Raw genomic sequence first — 8,070 nt, 5'->3', positions numbered from 1 at the left:
TTTTGTGGGTGCTTCTCAGTGCCTAATTTGAGCCAGTGGTCGCCGGTGGGTCACACTGCCGCTCATTTTTGGGGACCAGCACTTAATTTACATCACCAAATATTGACCGCAAGGTAAAAGAGGGAAAAACATACAAGGGGGAAAGAAGGAGGAAGAGAAAGATGTAATAATGGTCAAAAAGGGAAAAAGCAGGGACTGGCAAGAGTGATATAAAGGGACGGCAGTGCCTTGTAATGGATTACAGAGGCCAAAGGGATTCAACACTAAGGAGCAATTGGTATTCAGTATGCCAGTTTTTAATGGTACTGCCGGAGTGCAACTTTGGGCACCAGCCCTCATTTTTTAAGTGTTTTTACAAATTAGGCACTGGTGCTCCCACAATTAGGGAGCAGAAGGGTGATCCCTATGAGTAACCTATGGGCTGAGACTTTCATACCACTGCAGATGTGATCCAGTTGACTAGAGCTAGAGAATGGCATACTTTTGTTTGATTTAATTTGAGGATAGTCGAGATGTGCCCATTGTGAAAATGTTGTTGTAAGGGGTCACGCTAGCCTGGAATAGATCTAATGCAAGAACAATTCCTCAGCATAGATGGTTGTCAGGAATCAGGCTACATGTATAGTCACAGGATTGCGATTATGAAAAGGCACCTGAATACGTAGGAGTCGTAGACTTATAGACGGCCCTTTACCTTCCGAGAGGTGAACCCAGATAGATACTTTTTACACGATCCCTAGAGCACGTAAAATTACGCATCCGGAAGGAGAGGGCGCTTGGATTTCCGCTGTGCTCGAGTATCTTCTAAATTTCCCTTTGGAGTCTCTGTTCCTCAAACCCTTGGATCCTTCGTCCTCGCCCAGTTCTAAAAATCGCCTGGAATCTGTGAGTTACGAGGCTTCTGCGCCCTCTACCTTGCGCGTCCTCGTTGTCTCGTCCCCCGGCTGGTTTTCTGAGCCATTCCCCTCCCTTTTTTGCTTTCATCTCCTCCGGCTGGTTTCCTGTGCCCCGCATCGTCCTTTGTTTTTTGATCGGATCAATACTTGTATCAGCCTTTGTGGTTTTTTGAAGTATTTTGTTTGCTGCCTACGACGCCTCTGGTGTCTTAGCTCAGTAGTCCCTACCTTCCAGAAGCAGCTGCTCCTCCACACCTCAGCGCTATCGCTAGTAACCATTCTCCCGCTCCTTTTACTCATATCATTACCGAAGTATTTAATTTTGCACGTTTAGATTTATTTTGGGCTGCTCTCAGCGACGCAAATTCCCTGCTTAATTTGTAGACATCAGTTTTGGTACAGACTATTTCGATGCCATTATATATTTTTTGTTTAAGTCAGGTTTTACTTTTTGGACTTCCGCTGCACTAACCTGGCAACTGTTCATTTAAGTTCCTGAAGGAGTCTTCATATTATTTGGGCCCTGTCCTGGAGATGACACTGTTTTGCGACAGTGTCAGTTAAGGAGTGACGCAACTCCTTCCCTCCCAGACCCAGTGATTGCTCCAGCAAGCGTGGTTGGTAAGTGGGCAGCCTCCTGTTTCTTGACTTGTTCACGTGCCTTCTCATAAAATGAATTGCCTCTTATTTATTGGAAGAACTAGGCTTATATTTCATTTTACAGCTTCTTGAATCTCCTTGTCCATTCATCTGGGGCGGCCTGTCACATCAAGAGAAGAGTGGGGTTCACTCTGTTTAATTCTCCTCACCTTTTGGGAGCAGTGTTCTGTGACGGGTTCTCAGTTCCACTAGAATCTGCTTTCAGAGGGTGAGGGTGGAACTTTTGTCACCCTCACCTATTGAACAAGGGGTGACCCCTAACAGAAAGCCAAGCCCAAGAATTGTGTTCCACCTGAGCAAAGATGAACCTAGACGGCGCTAGGACTACCTTAGACACCGAATACCATACCACTCTGCAAAGTCCTTCTATGGAAGAACTCACAGCAGCATTGGTAGACCTGCAATCAGAGGTAGGGAGACTACGGACTGAGAATCAACGCCTCCATGAAGAGGTAGATCAGTTGAAAGCCCAAAATCCAGGAACCATTCCAAAAAGTAGGAAGAGTTATATCCAGCCTGCTCGTTTTTTTATTCCTTCCCCTAGTAGTGGGGCCTCTGCGAGAGATGAAGTGAATATCCCTCCAGTGCATTTCACGGTGCATACACCTAGCCCAGTCCCCCTAGCAATGCCTGAACGATTCAACGGTGATAGCGCTAAATATAGTATCTTCATGAACCAGTGCCATCTGCAATTCTTATGTAAAGCTGCCGCCTTCCCAGACGATGCTGTCAAAATCGCCTTTGTCATTTCCTATCTAGTTGGTAACGCCGCAGATTGGGCTGTTCCTTTAGTAGAGAACAACAATCCATTATTGTATGATTTCCCTCAGTTTCAAGACGAAATGAAAAGCCTTTTCTCAAAACACACTTTCATGCAAGCTAGCGACAATGCTTTACTAAATCTAAGACAGGGGTCCAAGGATCTGCTTTCGTACTTTACCAGCTTCAATAGATTAGTAGCCGAAACACATTGGCCAGAAGAAAGAAGAACCTCTCTTTTTTATAGGGGCTGTGTGATGTGCTCAAAGACCAGTTATCCCAAATAGTGGATCCTCCTGAAGATTGTCCAGCATTTATCGATTTAGTGGTCAAGTCGGATCACAGACTAAGTGAGAGAAAAGGAGAAAAGAATCAGAGTGTTCCTGCTAGACTTCTATTCGTCCGCACTGAGAAAAAGGAGGTTAAGAACAGCAAAGAAATATGTGAATCCATGCAAATAGAGGGGATCAGAGGACCTCTCACTGCGGAAGAAAAAGACAAGAGAAGAAAAATAATTTTTGTCTTTATTGTGGCAAGGGAGGTCACTTTGCCAGAGAATGCCCAGTCAAACCTCGTGCGTCTATGAAAAGTTATGCTAGCAGCGGATCTGGTGCAGCCTTGTCGGGAAACTAGATCACTTGGACAAAAGAGAGACTGCTTCTTCAAGTGTTGCGAATGTTAAGGTCTCGAAAGCCAGAACCATCAATGATTCACCTCTACCCAAGTATTTTACCTTGACCGTCTCATTGATCATATCATTGCAAAATAGACAACAACTATCCATCCTTCTGGATTCCGGTGCCAAGGGGAACTTTCTTGATCTTAAACTGGCTCGGGCATTAGGAATCCAATTTGAGCAGAAAATGTGACCTGAACCAGTGAGAGCTGTAGACGGCACAGAACTATCATCAGGATTAATCAAGTATCAAACACCTCCGCTGTTCATGGTGTGTAGTAATGGACACTCCGAATTCATCACTTTTGATCTGATTGATACCCCTACCTTTGGTGCCATACTAGGCATGCCAAAGCTACAAAAACACAACCCGATCATTGATTGGGTGACCAGGACAGTGACATTGAAGTCACAACAATGCCTGTTACATTGTTATAAGTATGCGTGTGATTGGAATCAACCAGTAGGTTGCGCTCTGAACACGGCGTCTGACTTGTCTTCCCTACCATCCTATTACCTCAGCTTCAGAGAAGTATTCGATGAAGTCAAGGCCACAGCACTCCCTCCTCATCGCAGCTATGACTGCCGGATTGACCTTATCCCAGGAGCCAAACTACCGGTTAGCCGCATATATAACAGCACCTGAAACCGAATATTTAAAAGCCTATCTGGATAAAATGCTGTCTAAGGGGTTTATTAGACATTCTTGCTCTCCGGTCTCCTCGCCCCTATTTTTTATCCCTAAGATAGAAGGAGGATTGTGTGCTTGTCTAGACTATCGCGCTTTAAATAAAGTAACTGTGAAGAACAAATATCCCCTTCCCCTTATTTCTGTATTATTGGATCAAGTACGTGGAGCAAAAATCTTCACCCAGATTGACTTACGTGGTGCTTATCATCTGATCAGAATCAAGGAGGGAGATGAATGAAAGACAGCATTCCGCACAAAATTTGGTCTCTTCGAATATTGCGTGATGTCGTTCGGCTTATGCAATGCCCCTGCGGCATTCCAATTCTTTGTGAATAAGATACTACGCAGATACCCGGATATTTTCGTCATTGTGTATATCGATGATATCTTGGTATATTCTAAAACAGAAGATGAACTTGTGGAACATGTGACAAAAATATTGCAGAAGTTGAAAGAATCACTTGTTTGCCAAGCTCGATAAGAGCTTCTTTCATACGACGCAGGTAGACTTTCTTGGATTTGTAATTACTCCACAAGGTGTTCATATGGACTCCAAGAAGATTGATGTGATTGTGAAATGGCCCAGTCCCAAATCTGTAAAAGAAGTGCATTCTTTTATTGGGTTAGTCAACTTTTATTGTCGGTTCATCGATCATTTCTCTGATCTTCTGACTCCCATCACAAAACTTCTACGTAAAGGTGTGTCGTTCGTATGATCTGAAGAAGCTGAACGAGCATTCACAACACTTAAAGAAAAATTCACTACAGCGCCTATTGTACAACAGGCTGACAACACACTGCCCTTCTACGTGGAAGCTGATGCATCACAACACGTCGTGGGAGGGGTGTTATCCCAATGAAATCCAGTAACTGGACGGCTGCATCCTCTAAATATTTCTCAAAAACCTTGTTACCAGCAGAGCAAAATTAAACTATTGGAGAGCGAGAACTCCTAGCAATCAATTTGGTATTTGAGGAATGGAGACATTTTTTAGTAGGTTCCCCACATACCATCACCATCTACTCCGACCACCGAAACTTAGTTTTTTGATCTGCCCAAGCTCTCACCCCTCGCCAAATGAGATGGGTCTCATTTTTTAGCACGTATGATTTTCTGATCACTTACCGACCGGGACCCCAACACGGCAAAGCAGATGCCTTATCTAGGTTGGGTTCGGATACAACAATTGTTCTTAATGTCCCTCCCCCCATAATACCCTCCGACAGGATTGTTGGACTTGGGGAGATTAGAAGAGAACCTGAGAAAACGTTTGTAGACAAATTGATGAAAGCCTGCATCACCATCTCAGTGGAAAGAAAATCCTGCAAATCATGTGAATCAGAGGTTATATTATCATGAAAATAAACTATACGTACCTACGCCCTTCGTTGCAGCTGCAAGTCATGAAATGGTGCCATAACAGTGCCCTTGCGGGACATCCTGGTGGCGATAAAACCCTACAGACCTGTCTTAGATGGTTTTGGTGGGAAGGGATTAGTAAAGATGAAACTGCCTTTGTTAAAGCTTGCCCTGTTTGTGCAAGACAAACGTCTCTGTATGGTTCTCCTGTTCGCTTACTCCGACCCACATCTATTCCCCCCATACCATGGCACTCCATCAGCATGGATTTTATTACAGATCTTCCTCGCTGTCAGGGGCACAAAACGATATTTGTAGTGGTAGGCATGCTTTCAAAAATGGCCCATTTTGTCCCACTTAAAAAATGACCTTCATCTAGTGAATTAGTACAGGTGTTCCTTACGCATATAGTGTGTTTACATGGACTCCCGTCCATTAATATATCTGATAGAGGTACACAATTTGTGTCGAGGTTTTGGAAAGGCATGTGCACAGCTTTAGGGATCGATCATAAATTATTTACATCATCTCACCCCCAGACAGATGGACAAACAGAACGCACCAACCAAACCGTGGAACAATATTTGCGTTGTCTTCCAACCACCATAACTAGTGAATGGGTGCAGGCACTTCCTTTAGCAGAGTTTGCATATAATAACACTACACACTCCTCTACTGGGATCTCACCCTTTTACTTTTCACACGCACATCATCCACGTTTCCTTCCCTGTATACTGCCCTCGGTATTGACTAATATCTCTGCAGTTAACAATCATCAAAAGTCTCTTCTAGCCACTTGGGATGTTGCAAAGAAAGAATTGCAACGAGTTAAAGAAGACATGAAAGAACAGGCGGATAAACAGCGTAGCCTAGAACCCCAATATGAATCAGGTGAGAAAGTCTGGTTATCCACTAGAAATCTACGATTAGAAGGCCCTAGAAAATTACAACCTTGATTTATAGGACCTTATACAGTGTAAAAGGTTCTAACCCCTGTCACTCTAAAATTAGAACTTCCCCCTGAAATGAAAATACATCCCGTATTCCACAGCTCTTTGATCAAGAAGTATACTCCCTCCCTATAACCAGAAAAACCCCCTCCTCCTGTACTGGTTAATGGAGAAAGAGAATATGAAGTAAAAATAATTTTGGATTCTCATAGATACAAGGGGAAGTTGCAGTATTTCATTGACTGGGTAGGATACCATGATCGATCATGGGAACCTGCTGATAACGTACATGCACCTCGCTTAGTTCGCAGGTTTCATGCCCTTCATCCTACTAAACCTCGTCCTGTGAATCGACCTTTGGGTGGGAGAACTGTCAGGAATCTGGCTACATGTATAGTCACAGGATTTCAATTATGAAAAGGCACCTAAATACGTAGGAGTCGGAGACTTATAGACAGCCCCTTACCTTCCGAGAGGTGACCCAGATAGATACTTTTTACACGATCCCTAGAGCACGTGAAATAACGCATCTGGAAGAAGAGAGCGCTTGGCTTTCCGCTGTGCTCGAGTATCTTCGAAATTTCCCTTTCGAGTCTCCGTTCCTGAAACCCTTGGATCCTTCGTCCTCGCCCAGTTCTGAATCTCGCCTGGAATCTGTGAGTTACGAGGCTTTTGCGCCCTCTACCTTGTGCGTCCTCGTTGTCTCGTCTCCTGGCTGGTTTTCTGAGCCACTCCCCTCCCTTTTTTGCTTTCATCTCCTCCGGCTGGTTTCCTGTGCCCTGCATCTTCCTTTGTTTTTTGATTGGGTCAATACCCGTATTAGCCTTTGTGGTTTTTTAAAGTATTTTGTTTGCTGCCTACGATGCCCATGTTGTCTTAGCTCCGTAGTCCCTACCTTCCAGAAGTAGCTGCTCCTCCACGCCTCAGCGCTATCGCTAGTAACCATTCCCCTGCTCCTTTTACTCATATCATTACCGGAGTATTTAATTTTGTACATTGAGATTTATTTTTGGCAGCTCTCAGCAACGCAGATTCCGTGCTTAATTTGTGGACATCAGTTTTGGGACAGACTCTATTTCGATGCCATTATATTTTTTTGTTTAAGTCATGTTGGACTTGGCCCTTCTGGCAGGTTCACCCCTGAACTTTTTTTGCTTTTATTGGTGACTTGGTGATAGTACTTTTTGGTTTCTGCGCACTTTCCCTGTGTCCCAGGGTAAAGTGCGTGCGCACTCTGAGTGCATGTGGTGAGATAGGCCAGCCCTCCCATAGGAATGCATGGGGAATGTAAGTGTCCCTAGTAGTTCCTGATGCGTGGGGTGTGCAGGCCCGAGTTTGGTATGTGCGGACTCGTGTGATTGAATGCTGCGCGATGATGTGTGCGGCGTGCATGTACCTAGTGTGGAAGTGCCACTTCTAGAAGTGGGCACTTCGGTGTGCAGTGTAAAATGTGTGGCTTGTCTGGCGATTGGCTGGTGGAGGTCATGTGACGGACTAGGGAAATCCCCAGGGTCAGGAGGAGTCACCCAGTGGTGAATGGGGAGTTTAGCATACTGATGGCTGGGGAGGAGTACACCTGGGTCCTGAATAGGACAGGGCTTTCCCCACACAATGCTGGCTCCGGCCCCTGTGGTGCTTCTGATGACCCTGGCCTGCCCAGTGAATAGGGAGAGGGGCTGAGCAAAACAAAGTGCTCAGGAACCTGTTGTAACTGGTTCGCCCCTTCCCTGCACCTTCAGACAAAGACTTTTACTGTATAAAAAGGGGCTGTGTCCCCTTACAATTTGTTCTCTGCCAGGATCTTACCTGAGGGGGGCTGCTGCTGCTGCTGGACCAGAGGACTGCCACTTGGACTACCTCCCTGCCTGGAGGCCCAGTGAGCTGGCTCTGGGTCCAGCCTTGCCCCCCACCCCTGCCCTGCTGCATGCAGGGAAGAACTTTGCTGGACATTGGGGTTCTTTGTCCCTAAACCACTGGGAGCTCTTGATTTGTGGGACCTAGCGCCTGGGAGCGCTTTTTGGCAACCTTTGAGGGGTAGCGCTTCTGTTTCCCTGCAGCCTGGGGCTGCGCGCATTTTG

General features: G+C 45.4%; 1 protein-coding gene across 1 annotated transcript in view; it reads left to right on the top strand.

Moving 5' to 3' along the window:
• The first annotated feature begins 754 nt into the window (after nt 1-754).
• The window catches only part of LOC146783199 (uncharacterized), a 153,525-nt gene continuing 146,209 nt past the window's right edge, over nt 755-8,070 (top strand). Inside the window, exon 1 of the mRNA XM_085632813.1 lies at nt 755-885. The gene's annotated coding sequence lies outside the window, so the exon portion shown is untranslated. The remainder of the gene's footprint in view (nt 886-8,070) is intronic.

The sequence above is a fragment of the Triturus cristatus genome, chromosome 11 (assembly GCF_964204655.1).
Source record: "Triturus cristatus chromosome 11, aTriCri1.1, whole genome shotgun sequence".
NCBI classification, from domain to species: domain Eukaryota; kingdom Metazoa; phylum Chordata; class Amphibia; order Caudata; family Salamandridae; genus Triturus; species Triturus cristatus.
This window is presented reverse-complemented; position numbering and strand designations above follow the sequence as displayed.